This window comes from Mytilus galloprovincialis, chromosome 12 (genome assembly GCF_965363235.1).
Source record: "Mytilus galloprovincialis chromosome 12, xbMytGall1.hap1.1, whole genome shotgun sequence".
NCBI lineage: Eukaryota > Metazoa > Mollusca > Bivalvia > Mytilida > Mytilidae > Mytilus > Mytilus galloprovincialis.
Genome location: NC_134849.1, coordinates 73127724 through 73140983, shown reverse-complemented (window position 1 = coordinate 73140983; position 13260 = coordinate 73127724). Strand labels below are relative to the sequence as shown.

The 13260-nt window shown below is 33.6% G+C and overlaps 1 long non-coding RNA gene across 1 annotated transcript in view; it reads left to right on the top strand.

The window, feature by feature from the left end:
• The first annotated feature begins 887 nt into the window (after positions 1 to 887).
• LOC143054777 (uncharacterized) overlaps positions 888 to 13260 on the top strand; it is a 55094-nt gene continuing 42721 nt past the window's right edge. Inside the window, exons 1-2 of the long non-coding RNA XR_012971822.1 lie at positions 888 to 1055; positions 8465 to 8528. This is a non-coding gene — a long non-coding RNA (uncharacterized LOC143054777). The remainder of the gene's footprint in view (positions 1056 to 8464; positions 8529 to 13260) is intronic.

Genomic DNA, 13260 nt, shown 5'->3' with positions numbered 1-13260 from the left:
TTTAAGTTAGAAACTATATTATATGTATTTAAACATATTAGATCAATATTTATATGTATTATTATAGATAACATAAAAGTCGAGTGATATGCCAATATACACGTACCAGTTGGATCATTTAAAAACGGGAGAATATTTGACGAGAGTGCATCACGATTTCTGCTATTGAAAGATTCCTGATTTCGATGAAAAAAAGTTCCATGGATATTGAAATCAATAGAAAGAGGGGGATGTAGAAAAATGATTTAACATAACACCATGTGTGGCTTATAAATTCAAGATATGTTGGCGAAATATTTTTGTAAGTCTTATTTTACGGATGAGGCAGGTACTGTCTGTTGACGTTGTCTGTTGTTCAATATTTCCCCAATTATTTGGTAATTCCTGTAAGTCGTTCTATCTATAAATATATATAGTTTGTGGTTTTACTACCGTCATCCCAACCATTAATTTAAAATTATTTTACTTTGATTTGTTATATATTTTTCTCGAACTACTTCTATTTTTTTTATTTTCAACAACTTCATGCAAGACGGCATAATTAATTTGTAATAAAGTTTTATGTCGTATCATCTTATTGTAAAATTAATACCGGTTTATCTCCACTGCATCCTTGCATTCTTGATCTTTTATTTAATTCGATACTTTTTTTATTGTTAAATGTTCTTTATTTATCCTGGGTGTTAATCGGTTAAATCACTAAAGAGCGTCGTCATATGGAGATCCCGTAATGTATCATACTAGACTATCATTAAATCTCAAAATGATCGGAAAACAGAATATCTAGCCACCCGTAACAACAACAATTAAAATGTTTAAAATACAGGTACGGAATCCGGAAATATTTCAAACCATTTAACTTCAACGTAATTCAATGTTCGTTTTTAAAGTCGTGTTTTTTAAAGAAAGAAAGAAATTTAAAGGCGTTAAATCAAGCTGCGGTGACACACAACTTTTTAAGTATCTTTATAATTGTGAAGTACTGTGTAATGTTTTCGTTTCGATAATGATGAAAATGGATGGTAAATATAACGTTTAATTAACCTATTTGAAATGTAAGTAGGATTTTAGAATTACAATAAATAAACATGCGCATTACCTACTACTCGTCAATGGTAGTATTATGTTTTACTTTAATTGTTTCAGTAATAAGACAATTATATTTTAGATGGTAGAGCTTTAATAGTTTCTTATTCACTACTGCGTTGGGAATTGATAGAAATTACAGTTTTACAGAGCTGTAAGCACACTGGCTATCTCTTTTGGATCGTCCTCAAATTTTAATGTTGAAAGTAGAAAACTTTCCAGACATGTATGCAGACTTTTATCAAACAACGAAAACATATTTGCCAGAATATATACACACATACAGTAATCACGAAAATAAATGAATCTACAGTTCTGCTGAGTTCTGAACTACATGCATATAGTAGTGTCAATCGCCCGATTTGTTTAACTTACGCCCGGTGGCAAATAGTTGATGTATATTCAGAATAAGAACAAAATTAAACATACACTAAGTCTTGTAGGGGGTCAACAGAAGGAAATGCGGGATATTAGACTATCACTGCGTTCAGCAAATGTACAATGTATGTTAGACCGGGATAACAATGTTGCCACGTAAAAAGGCCACATAAAGAACCTCAAAAAATGTTATTGCAATTGTCTGCTGACTTGCAGAGAGCGTGGGAATCCTTACAAGAGGTTCCTGAGTTTACGACCTCATTCGGACATGGCTGTCTCAGACAGCCACCCTCTCTAACCTGTGTTTCTCAGACAGACACTCCTCTCTAACCTGTGTTTCTCAGACAGACACCCTTCTCTAATATGTTTTTCAAAGACCCACACCCCTCTCTAACATGTGTTTCTCAGACAGCCACCCCTCTCTAACAAGTGCTAAACTGCCGGATGGGAGAAGTTCAAGTTACCACATTTTTATACGTCATTTAACCGTACGGCTTTTACTGTATGGGCGTTTTTCAATAAAAGCGTACATTTCAGACCTAAAAAAAATGGAAAATCAACTTGTCTAAAATTTAATTTCAAGAGTTATTTTGAATACCTCTATAATAGACCTGTTTGTAAACAAAAAGTGCAATCTTAAATATTCTTTAAAATGATATTATTTTCATAATTTGTGTACCGTTTCGTAGGGGACTTTTGTCCCCTACGAAACTTTTTCTAAACACACATATTTTTTGCTATTTTAAATGTTTCCTATAGACATTCCAGTTTGTTTACTTTAAATACTAGAAAAATATCATTTGTTTTCTGAATTAGAAAATCATTTTTATCGATAAAGATTAGACAGTACTTCACATATGAAGGTTCAACTCGTGTTACGTAGTGGACATTTTGATGCGTTTCGTAGTGGACAAAACCGTTTCGTAGTGGACAAAAAGTTTCGTAGTTGACATCAACCCTATTATATGTTAATAAAAACATAATAAAAATTACATGAAACTAACCCTTGTTATTTGTTTTGCACGAATATAACTGAAAACAGATTAAAAAAAGACTACATGGTAGTGGTAGTGTCCACTACGAAACGTTTTTCTCCCATAATTGTTTCGTAGGGGACCGTTTCGTAAGGGACGTATTCGCATACTTTATTTTTTTCCCAGAATCCCTATATTGCAGTAGTAACAAGACTGATTGTATTCATCAAAGCATTTATCAAGCTGTACACTGATATTTTTTTCATAATTTTAAAACCAGATACTGAAGGAGATTTGACCCGTTTCGTAAGGGACATTATCAAAAATACGGTATCACTCTGGTCCATTTGATGTGCTCAATTTTTCTTACCAACAATTTAATTGCCGTTATAAAAGCATCACTTCTTTTGTAAGACCCTAATGTTTATATCTCTTGCAAACAAAAATTACATCGATTTTATAAAACTGTTTATTGGCAAATTTTAATGACTTCGTTTCGTAGTGGACAATTTGTGAGGGACACACCTTCTGAAATTAAAAAAATTATATTGAAAGCTGTTTATTAGAATATGTTGGCTCTGAACATACTTTTGAATTATTAAAGAACTTATGTAAAGTAAAAAAAACATTAATTTCTTCATTTTTTTACGATATTTTAGAGTATAATGTTGAACAGGCGGTCTAGGGACATGCCATTTTGGTTGTTTTTGACCATTCAGGAGTCAATATCTTATCAATCCCTCTAAAAAATAAACTGTTTCTTTGCTTAAAAATGTTAAATCTAATTCAATGTACTGACTACACAAAAAATTACTTGCAAAGATCAAACACATTTTTTTTTAAGTGGCTAGGACAAGAAAATACGTTTTTATTGAAAAACGCCCGTATATCAAGTCAAAAAGTCATGACAATGTGGCATATCGTCTTACGTCGAACTAGCACATTCCGAATCCGACTCCGTGTCACGTGGTTAAAAACAGCTAGATGTATTCATGACACGTTAACTTTTGATCTTTGGAGTGTGTATGATATATTTGAAGATGAATGTCAAGATACAATCGAGTAATCCTTTATCACAAGGTCAATCGTATTACGGGTATATGATAGTCAAATTTATTTTTTAATTGTATGTACGATATAACACTGTCTAACATGAGGGGATGACTAGGGAGGTTCCTTATTTTCCATATCCCATTTTTGGGTAACTTTCCCCGCTATCCACTGGTTTCCTTTTTTACCGCCTAGATTCCATTTTTCTTCCTGTTACAATGTACAATGTATATCCAATATTGTCACGTTTTTTTAACATTAAATCTCATTTTAAAAGCGATTCAGCCCCCTTCTGACATAAGTTGTACAAAATATTTTGATATTTTTTCTACATTTTGTTGGACAGCAACCCGACACAACTTGTTCACAATTATACAGGCGTAGAAGGAAGTTTATATACATGTGATATATATATGAATACATTTGTGTAGTGCCTGGTTTGTCGTAATATAACATTGAATAAATTTATTGTAATTAATGGATTGGCACTAAAATACATAAACTATATGCACACGAGTAGGTATTTAGGTAAAGAATCTATTTAAATAGTAAATTTAAATCTAATCTTATGCGGATCAAGCTAAGCACAGTGATTTTTTTTTTTTTATTACATTTGGTTAAATGTTAACTTTATTTTCCGATTTCCTTATGACTGAAACTATATAATTGCATTTTATTAAAAAGCACTTTCAACAAACTACTATTTGAATATGCTTTCTGAACATGTCAATAATCCATATATATGTATCTTGCTCAAATACACAAATTTTATATATTTCAAAAATTATTAAGTTGCAACGGATCACACATATCTCAATACTTCCCCTATACTTTCCTTATAGGGCTATGAGCTGTACTTGCTGACGGAATAAAGTTGTATTATTATTATACGCTGGTTGTTCTGCATCTTCTTCCTGACTTTTACCAGACCCTGTTGGTGCCGATAACATCTATACAAAAATGTATAGTACAATCATAATGTTCCTCATTCAAATAAAAGCGACAAGCTATGGTACATTTGACTTTAAAACATGTTTTAATATCAAAATTCTAAAAACAAAACACATTTTTAGCTTCTTTCTCTTGAAAATGAAGAAAGGTGTAACACTAATGTGTTAGTTTGTTGTAAAAGAGGGACAAAAGATACCAGACAAAAGATAACAGAGGGACAGTCAAACTCATAAATCGAAAATAAACTGACAACGCCATGGCTAAAAATGAAAAAAACAACAAAAAAACAAACAACAGTACATATGACACAACATAGAAAACTAAATTAACAACACGAACCACACCAACAACTAGGGGGTGATCTCAGGTGCTCCGGAGGGGTAAGCAGATCCTGCTCCACATGTGGCACCCGTCGTATTGCTTATTTGATTACAAATCCAGTAATTGTACAATAAAAATAAAAGTTAATACAAATGGGAAGATTCTATATGAGTGTCAATGAGACAACTCATCATCAAAGTCACAATGTGTAAAACGTAAATCATTATGGGTCAAAGTACGACCTCCAACACGGAGCCTTGGCTCACACTATATATAAAGGGTCCCAGAATTACTTGACGTGTAAAATAATTCAAACAGGCAAAACATACGGCCTACTCTATAAAAAAAAATATCCCACTAAACGAGAACCACAAGTTTATGAACCACAACAACAAACGATATAACCACTAAACAACAGGTCACTGACTTGAGACAGGTGGAAACGAACGCAGCGGTTTAAAACGTTTTGACGAGCACCAACCTTCACCCTAGTAACTTCAAACGCATTATAATTACTACTTCTTTACTTATGTCTACTTGTAATCATTAAATGTAAAATGATCGAAAGTTATTGTGCTTAATATATGGGACAGTATGAATTTTAAGATTTCAAAGTTGCAACGCAAATCGATATTAAAGTAATGAATGGTGCTAAACAAATAAATATACCCTGTTTTCAAAATTATTTTAAATTACACAATAATACAAGTAATCTACTATAATATTTTAAAGCGCACTTTTTTTTAGCTTAAAGATTTCAAGGACATTCAGAACAAACAAAAAATGTGAAAATAGTTAGACGTAAAATTAAAACGGTAACGACTTAAAAAGAATAGGTTTGTTTCTGGTGATATCATATCTCCTTATCCTTAAATGTAGTTGACTAGAAAATACCCACGAAATATACTTTGGTTCATAATTTGAAGATATATCGTTTTGGTGTAATGCGATATCAAGATTTATCATATACTTAGCATTGATATGATAGCTTTTGCATATGTGTAATGAGCGGAAGTACACAAGCCATAATTTCCCACCCGGGCTGATACATGTAACCCATATCAGGTGCATCTCGTGCACAAAACCCAAAATAGTGCCTCTAATGCAAGTTACTTCCGGTGATTCCGGTATCGATTGTTTACTTTTCCATTTTGACGTCAGATGTTTTTTATGACGACGTCAAAATTTACGGGAACTTTTGTGGGGATAGTTTAATACTTGCTAACAAATGCCATTGACAATTATGAATCATTTTATAGTACAACAAACATGGAGTAGTAATGATCGTAAAACTCTTCCAAATTTTCAATGTTTCAAAATGCCTCTATAGGAAATGTTACCATAAATATATAAGGAGTTAATGATGCTGTTGTTGGACAACTATAGTATATTTGATTCATAATTTTAATTTTCTTTATAAAATGTTTGACTGTTTTAGTTATTGCATTAGTTTATTTGCCTTACATAAAACTATTGTCGGAAGTATATGATAAAGCGATTAATACATGGCCTTTTCCATATCAGACTGGTTATCATCCCGAGACCCCCATATCAGCCCGAGACTGATATGGGGGTCTCGGGATGATTCCCAGGCTGATATGGAAAAGGCCATGTATTAATCTCTATGTTAACTTTTTTTGAAGCGTTTCACAGACAAAATACCACCACTCAATTATGAATATGACATGAATTTGGTGGTAGTGGTGGGGGGGGGGGGGGGGGGGGGGTATTTTCCAGCAGCATTCTGTACCAATTTTAACCGAAAACCGAAGTTATCCTTCCAGCCTTTTTATGTTAAAATTAAAGTTAAAAAAGGAAAAAGTGAGAGTTTAACTCCTTAAGGATTACGAATTTAAAACTTCAAAATAAATTATCATTATTATGAAATGTTATTTCAAGGTCGTTTCCTGTTTGCAGTCTTCAGTTGCAAACCACCAAGTGCATGTAATGTGCATGTCAAGTTTGAAATTTCATCTTTTCAAATAAAATTGCATTCATAAATTTAAAGTATGAATTCAAAAGAATAATTATATAAAAATTCTATTTTTTTTTAGAAATAAAGTACTACGTTGTGATTAGGTAACAATTTCTGCAAATAAAACTTGTATACAATATCTTTACTTTTAAATGTTTTTTCAAATTTAAATGGATATGTTGCACAAAGACAGGTTCAAAACAGACATAGACTAGGAAGTTCTTAGAACTTATTTATATAAATAGTTCATGGACATTTAAAAATCACACTCGAAGAAAATGACTGATTCGGTTTTCCAAAGTTAAATAAAACGTTGTTGTCACATTGATAATACAGGCCAACATGTAAGTAAATAATTCTTAAATTTCTTAAACTATTAAAAAAAGTAATAACTTTTTTCAACTTTAGGTTTGATAGTTTCTGTCTGTCGAAATTGATCATCATTTATGTCTTTAATTTCATAGTAGTCGACATGAAAACACGTACAAATGATTGAAAACATTGATTATATTACATAGGTACTTGGGGACAGCATAATTTGTTTTGCCCTCCCCCTTTTTCCAAAATCCGTTATTTTTTCGTATTCTATTTCTGTACTATAAGGACATAAATATACTACAAATCACTTGTAAAATTGAGAATGTAAATGGGGAATGTGTCAAAGAGACAACAACCCTACCATAGAACTATTTACTATCAATTCCAGGTTTACTATCCACAGCGGTCACTGATAAAATAATGGATTTTGGAAACATGAGGGAGGGCCAACAATAACATTGTCCTGTCCTCATGTACCTAGTATGTTACATTACAATACTGAATAAAGTTTTGATGAAAAACATCGATATCGATCATTTTCCTTGTAATAAATAAAAAGCTATGTTGACTCTATATTCGTGAATATTTCTGTAGTTACAGACAAATTTGAAACTTGATTAAAGTTTTAATTTTCACTTTTATGTGTTATATCGACCCGAAATGACAAATGTAAAACAATTCAAACGAGAAAACTGACTGCCTAATTTATGTACAAAAATATGAACGAAAAAATAATACGTAACATATCACCAAACGAAAACCACTGAATTGCAGATCAAACTGTAATGTCGGTCATCTTCGATTTTAGTTGAATTTTAAAACAAAATAGTCAAGGATGAAAAAAAGCATTCATCGTAGTTTGATATTAGGCCATGTGTAAAAAATGTAATGATAACAAGCATCTCATTTTATTGTTGAAATAGATTGTTCACAGGTTTGCTTTAAGTTGGGGTTTTGATTTAGACTTAAAGGTGATTTTGGTGATAATTAAGTTTCTTTTTTTTTTAAATATACTATAAGTGTGTTGGCCATTGTTTGTCAAGGGAGAGTGACCTTACAATATTTTTTAGGTGGGCAATGGTGGCCAGTTGCAACCTGTTGCGAGGCACACTTTCTGTCCCTATCCAACATGCTACTGTCTGTTTACTTTGCTTTATATCAAGACTGCCTACTGCTAAAACTCATCGTGATATATATAGAACAATTATTTGGTAATTTATTAACTATAAGTGCAATAAATAAACAATCATGATGCACTTAGCTGTAAGAGAAGAAAACAATTTGACAACGATAAGTGCTTTCCTTTTTTTTACAACATGACTTCCGTTTTCTGCATGGATGTACTGTATGACATTCAGAAGAAATATTTTAAGTGAATTTCGTTTGATTATTAATTTGCATTTCATTTTAGAATGGCTATAAACATATTTCGTTTTTGAAAAAAGGCAGCAAAGTCACTTTCGGTAAAGAAAAAGGTAAGAAATTTGAATTACTTTGATTTGTTACAGTAATTAGTTCTTAGTGGTACACAGATTTAGATTCAGTAAGTTATTAAAGGTTTTCGCTTGTTTAAAATATTAAACATTCGAGTACATATATAAAACATACTATATATCTATATTACCAAAGTCTATATAAACTATAGGTATACAATTATATCAACATCAATAATACAGTCATATAATACATACATAAACACAGACTATGTGACAGCAGAAGGTGTTGTAGTAATAAACAAACATTGAATTGAATTTATTTTAACATTTCAAATCTAAGCTTAAAAGATCTAAATATAATTTTACGTCTTTAACATTGTTAGTACTCTTTAGTTTAATAAATTTGTACATCGACGGTTTTTTTCCAATAAAATGGCTTAATATATATTGTTCTAAAACCTTGAAAACGTGGACATTTGAAGATGAAATGAAACTCATCCTCTATATCATTTTAAAAAAAAGTACATGTTCTATTATATCCTGTTATACCATAAAAAAATTTATAGCTAAGTTGTGGCTACTTAATCTTTTTTTTTTTTGTTATACATTTTAAGTAAACATTTGGTTTGCATAAATAAAATTGCAGACAAAAATTATCTAACATATATCTATAATTAGAACATTAGGGTATGTCAAAACTACAAAAATCGGTAGGTAAAATTAGCTTTTTATCAATTGTTTAGCCTCGGAGATTTAAAATTTGACATAACGTATAATACAGACTGTCAGACATTTGACCTTCGAGAAATAACGTAACTTAATGAATATCAAAGCAAAACTCTTTTCGTCCTGTTTATAACTTTTCTAAAGGACATTTTAGCATGCAATGATGAATAGAAGAGTTTTTGTAAACACATTTCCTTTGAAAGTTACAAATTATAAGAGTTTTTTTTTTAAATCTATATATTTACAGAACTGTATTATTTAAAACTAAAGGTCATCAAAGGTTATCGGAATGATTTAGAATTACTTTGAATGGATCGAACTTTCTATCGTACTATATTTAACTATATTTGTTTTTATAAAATTTCTTAATATAGTAAACTTTAAGTACTTGAGACTTTTAACTATAATGAATACACTAGGTATCGAAAAGGTAACATTGAAGCCAATGATTTGTAATGCTTAAGGATGCATTCAAATTTTGTGCAAATGAATATCTCCACATTTCTCAACTCTAACCAGCATTCAGACCAATACGAAGGAAAATGGTAAATCAAGTTAATACAATTTTGTTTATTGCTTGATTAAAAGGCTGTCCTGAAAATTCCTAATTTGAGTGTGATTCCCAATGCTATTTGTGGGAGAGAAAACAAGTTTTGATTTGTGTTCTTTAGACCAAAAAACCGAAAATGTGTGCTCATAGGCGAATCCAAGAGAAAAAAAGGGGGATGGGGGCTATTGTGGGACAAATTTTGTTGATTATTAAAATAGGGAATGACTGGAGCGCCCCCGCCCTTTTCCTTTTCATATCAGTCATTACACACAGTTCTGGTTCCGCTACTGGTGCTTTTACAATAAATCAAAATCAATCGTTTTGGCAGTAATGACTAACAACACCAAGCAACTACTTTATCGGATCGCGTATACACCAACAAATTATTTCTCGATTCGCACTATCCGTACAGTGACTACACTGTAGTTTAGGCATATGTTTTTACTTTTATAATATACAATTTTGGATGAGTAAGAAGTATACATGTGTTTGCCAATTACAATTGTTGAAAGATCTAGCAAAAACCAAACTCACCGTGGCAGAATTAATGTAATATGTAATTATCTTGTTTTAATTACTTTTAAAACGAACTCGGGTTGTTTACCAAAGTACATCACTTAAACTGCCATACAGATTACAATATGCGGTTTTACTATGATGTAATTGGTCTTTTCCTGAATATTATCAACAGTAATTTAAAACAAGTACATGTACGAAGAAAATGTCAAGATTTTGCGTATTTGCACCAATTTAATTAATTGACTTTAGGGAGCTACCATTTGATTTTTATGGGGTGGGGGGCTAGGATGAAATTTGAAAAAAATAGGCAGGACAGGAGTTTTGAGTAAAAAAAATAGGCAGGATGAGACAATTGCCAAAAAAAAAGTCAGGACGACAATTTAGGTAAAAAAAAGACCAGACTCAAGCTGGCAGCCACTTTCATCGGCCAATCAAGATAGCAGCCACTTTTTTCCAGCAGCCAATTTTGACGATATGTCTAAAAACCAAAAAACTGCGTGAGGCTCAAACGTTCCAAAAATCGCTAAATCTTAGTTAAATGCAATCTAATAGCGGAAATCGACAATTTCACGGTTTTTGCTAATTTCTAGAGCAATTCATTCCGTTTTAAATATGTATGTAAGCGGTCTGTCCTTTATTTGACATTCGATATTGATATTCAATATCCAACTGACTGCTAGCCGTCGGTTCAATATTTAAATTTAGTTGAAAATCACTATAAAACCTGAGGGAAAAGATACCATTTTATGACCCCTTCAAGCTGTCATAAATTTTCGTTGTCCTCGAATATAAACCCTGATACAAGTTGTATATTTGTCTTTATGTTATATAGATTTTTATCAATAAAACATTACAGAGGATTCACCAAAGATGTAATTTAATATATAAAATATGAAACAAAATCCAATTACTCCAGAAACATATAGAAATATACATAGAAATACTTATGGAAAGCCAAAAAAGAAAAGAAATTAATAGTGAACACCTACCAGAGACTGCTTAAATGACGGTGACCACCCTAAGACGACTTTGGACCTCTGTGGTGGCCAGACGGGCCCGGATCCCAGAAAAATATTTAAGTGGCAAATAGCTTGGAGAAATACCTTTGAAATGAGCTAGGTCCGGTTCGGAACTTTGCCGTAGGGATATGTCGAGAAGTACCGAATGTGTGGTTGGTATGGAAAATACGTAAATTGGCAACTTTGAACCTCTGTGGTGGCCAGACGGGCCCGGATCCAAGAAAAATATTTAAGTGGGGAATAGCTTGGGTCAATACCTTTAAAATGAGCTAGGTCCGGTTCGGAACTTTGCCGTAGGGATATGTCGAGGAGTACCGAATGTGTGGTTAGTATGGAAAATACGTAAATTGGCAACTTTGAACCTCTGTGGTGGCCAGACGGACCCGGATCCCAGAAAAATATTTAAGTGGGGAATAGCTTGGGTCAATACCTTTAAAATGAGCTAGGTCCGGTTCGGAACTTTGCCGTTGGTATATGCCAAAAAGTATCGAATGTATGGATATGGTTAATACGGAAAATTACGTCAAGGGTCACCTTTGAACCTCTGTGGTGGCCAGACGGGCCCGGATCCCAGAAAAATATTTAAATGGCAAATAGCTTGAATCAATACCTTTAAAATGAGCTAGGTCCGGTTCGGAACTTTGCCGTAGGGATATGTCGAGGAGTACCGAATGTGTGGTTGATATGGAAAATACGTAAATGGGCAACTGTGAACCTCTGTGGTGGCCAGACGGGCCCGGATCCCAGAAAAATATTTAGGTGGCAAATAGCTTGGATCAATACTTTTGAAATGAGCTAGGTCCGGTTCGGAACTTTGCCGTAGGGATATGTCGAGGAGTACCGAATGTGTGGTTGGTATGGAAAATACGTAAATTGGCAACTTTGAACCTCTGTGGTGGCCAGACGGACCCGGATCCCAGAAAAATATTTAAGTGGGGAATAGCTTGGGTCAATACCTTTAAAATGAGCTAGGTCCGGTTCGGAACTTTGCCGTTGGTATATGCCAAAAAGTATCGAATGTATGGATATGGTTAATACGGAAAATTACGTCAAGGGTCACCTTTGAACCTCTGTGGTGGCCAGACGGGCCCGGATCCCAGAAAAATATTTAAATGGCAAATAGCTTGAATCAATACCTTTAAAATGAGCTAGGTCCGGTTCGGAACTTTGCCGTAGGGATATGTCGAGGAGTACCGAATGTGTGGTTGATATGGAAAATACGTAAATGGGCAACTGTGAACCTCTGTGGTGGCCAGACGGGCCCGGATCCCAGAAAAATATTTAGGTGGCAAATAGCTTGGATCAATACTTTTGAAATGAGCTAGGTCCGGTTCGGAACTTTGCCGTAGGGATATGTCGAGGAGTACCGAATGTGTGGTTGGTATGGAAAATACGTAAATTGGCAACTTTGAACCTCTGTGGTGGCCAGACGGACCCGGATCCCAGAAAAATATTTAAGTGGGGAATAGCTTGGGTCAATACCTTTAAAATGAGCTAGGTCCGGTTCGGAACTTTGCCGTTGGTATATGCCAAAAAGTATCGAATGTATGGATATGGTTAATACGGAAAATTACGTCAAGGGTCACCTTTGAACCTCTGTGGTGGCCAGACGGGCCCGGATCCCAGAAAAATATTTAAATGGCAAATAGCTTGAATCAATACCTTTAAAATGAGCTAGGTCCGGTTCGGAACTTTGCCGTAGGGATATGTCGAGGAGTACCGAATGTGTGGTTGATATGGAAAATACGTAAATGGGCAACTGTGAACCTCTGTGGTGGCCAGACGGGCCCGGATCCCAGAAAAATATTTAGGTGGCAAATAGCTTGGATCAATACTTTTGAAATGCGCTAGGTCCGGTTCGGAACTTTGCCGTAGGGATATGTCGAGGAGTACCGAATGTGTGGTTGGTATGGAAAATACGTAAATTGGCAACTTTGAACCTCTGTGGTGGCCAGAC